This window comes from Somniosus microcephalus, chromosome 2, assembly GCF_052327205.1.
Source record: "Somniosus microcephalus isolate GS21.2 chromosome 2, FLI_Smic_1.0, whole genome shotgun sequence".
NCBI classification, from domain to species: domain Eukaryota; kingdom Metazoa; phylum Chordata; class Chondrichthyes; order Squaliformes; family Somniosidae; genus Somniosus; species Somniosus microcephalus.
Window position 1 is genome coordinate 135,686,457 of NC_140988.1, and position 2,500 is coordinate 135,688,956.

General features: G+C 51.3%; 1 protein-coding gene across 1 annotated transcript in view; it reads left to right on the forward strand.

Annotated features, from left to right (window-relative positions):
- The window catches only part of mettl14 (methyltransferase 14, N6-adenosine-methyltransferase non-catalytic subunit), a 104,597-nt gene that overhangs the window by 76,970 nt on the left and 25,127 nt on the right, over window positions 1-2,500 (forward strand). The gene's annotated exons all lie outside the window — the stretch shown is intronic.

The following is a 2,500-nucleotide window of genomic DNA, read 5'->3' on the forward strand; positions in this document are numbered from 1 at the left end:
TGTCTACAAAAGTTAATACAATTTGGTTACAGTTCTTTCTATTAATTAGTCCTTGATCCATAAGGCGGAAGTAGATGCTGCTGCACATCTGCTTATTGTCTCTTAATGGATTGTTTCTGTCTGAGGTATTGCGTACGTCCTGTGCATCTCTCCCTCTGTCTGGCTGGGAGCAGTCCTATTCCCCTGTGGGACAGGAGTGGTGCAGGTCTGACATTGTTGTTTTGCATGGGGATCCTCTCTGGTCTCGGTTGGTGTGTTGGTGGTCCTTGTAGTGTTCCTGATATGTACCCCGCTGATCTCTGGTGGTCGGGGGGGGGTCCTCTTGGAGTCTGGGTATGGACCCGGTTAAAAGCGACGTCCTTCAGGGCTTTAGCAAGGATCGATATTCTTTGCCTTTGGATGTGGACGTGGTCGTAAAGACATTCCTCATCGAGGGTGGGGTGTTGGGCCAGGTGTACGTTGTGGTTTGATTCGCAGTCTCTTGCTATGCTGGCATTTATCTCATGAATTGTGTTGTTGTTGAAGTCTGTTCTCGGCAATATTGTGGAAACAGTGATTCTAGTGTTTGGAAATGTACTGCTTGCTTTCCTAATCATTGCTCTGAGCGATGTTGCTACTTCTTTCTGTTGGGTCTTTAGGTCATTTGTGCCCGTGTGTATTATTATGTGTTGGGGGGAGCCTAATCTGGCTTTGGTCAGCCATCCCATGGCTCTGTTTGTTGTTGGGCACCAGATCTTTTCTACTTTACTTCTAGGGAATAGCTTTTTCTCCCATAGAAATTTCCCATTTGAGTCTATGAGTATTACGACGTCAGCCTTGTTTGTGTTTACTGTCTGGTGGCTTTCGCTTGGACTCATAGTGTGTGTGCTGGGCTGGGGTGTCTGGTGTGTGCGTACCTCTTGTGAGCGGCCCGCTTGTGGTTCCACGGTGGTGGGGGAAGATTGCGAATCAGTATGCTGGTCGGTCTGTGTGGCACCCCTTGTATTGTGTGTCTGTTGCTTTTGTTCCATGTGGGAGTGCAGCCGTTCCGTCCGGCTCTGCCTTGTCTTATCTCTAGCCTCTGGTTGCTGGTCTAATGGTGTTATCTCTCCTCTATGGCTCTCTTCTTTTTCCTGCAGCTCTTTCACCTGATTCCTAAGTAGATTCACCTGGTTCTCAAGTAGCTTCAGCTCTCTCTTGTGTCTCTCCCTCTCCTGATTTTGATAGTCATTCATTTTGAGGAAGTCCTCTCTAAGTTTAACCACCTCTATCTCTAATTGATTAAATTTATCTTTTGGTTGTATCTGGCTGTGTGATCCCGGGGTATGTGCCTGGTCGGCCCTGGAAGGCTCACTCACTTCCTGGCTAGGCTGGTCGGCCCTGGAGGGCTCACTCACTTCCTGGCTATGCTGCTCTTCTCTTGGTGAGCTGGGAATGGTAGGGGGACTATGTGTGGCTTCCTCCCTGGTAGTTATGCTGGGGTTTGTCAGTTGTATCGTGTGGCTGTGGTTCCCCGGGGTTGGTGTCTGGTTTGAACTGTGTGGCTCGTTCACCTCCTGACCAGGCAGATTTTCTCCTGGTAAGTTGTCAATGTTGGGGGGAGTGCGGGCCACTCTGGGGCTGTTCCTTCCCCCCTTAGTTAATTTTTTCAGTGTCCTGAAGGCCGTTGCAAATTTGTCGAGGTTGCCTTGCACTAATATTGTCCCGGTATTGTACGCGTTGACCGTCGTAGTTGAACTGTCTCCTGGTGTGTTAATTTTCATTATGGACCCATTTGCGGTATTTTCTAGCTTAACATTGGTATAGTGTGATTTTATTGCTGTGATCCAAGCCACTGGCTGATCTGAGTAGAAAATGAGGTTACTTTTTGTCCCATTGTTGTAACAGTCAGCAAAAAGTGTTTCTGGTTTTTCTCTCATCTGCTCATGCTTGATCGCTTTTATAGCTTTTTTTGCGGTGTTGGGGGGAATCTGGAAGCGGGGCTGTTGTGGATCTTCTGATTCGCTCATTTTTGGTAAAGTATTGTTGATCTTAGAATAAGCTTTTCTGGGGCCCCGGGTTTGGTGTTTCCCTCTCCCTGTTCGCGAACTTTCCCGGTCCCCCTCTCCGACCCCGTGGTCCCTGGGCCTCGGCTTCTGGGTTCACCCTTCTCAGGTCTGGGTCTGTGAGCCGCTGTTTCCCGGTGCCTTCGGGCTGTTCCCCTCCCCCTCAGAGGTCTCTGTGCCTCTGTCTCGGCCTGGCTCCTCGGGCCTTTCCCTGGCTTCAGTCTCCCTCCCTGGGCCCTGTACTCACAGTCTTGGTTTGCTTCTGGAAGCCTTCTGGTTGCTCCCCTTCTCCTCAGAGGTCTCTGGGCCTGGCTCCTCGGGCCTTTCCCGGGCTTTCTAGCCCAGCCGCCGCTCGGGTTGTGCCTCGTTCGCCGTTCGGGTGCTGGACTGCGGTCGTCGCTCGGGTGCTGGACTGCGGCCGTCGCTCGGGTGCTGGACTGCGGTCGTCGCTCGGGTGCTGGACTGCGGCCGCCGAT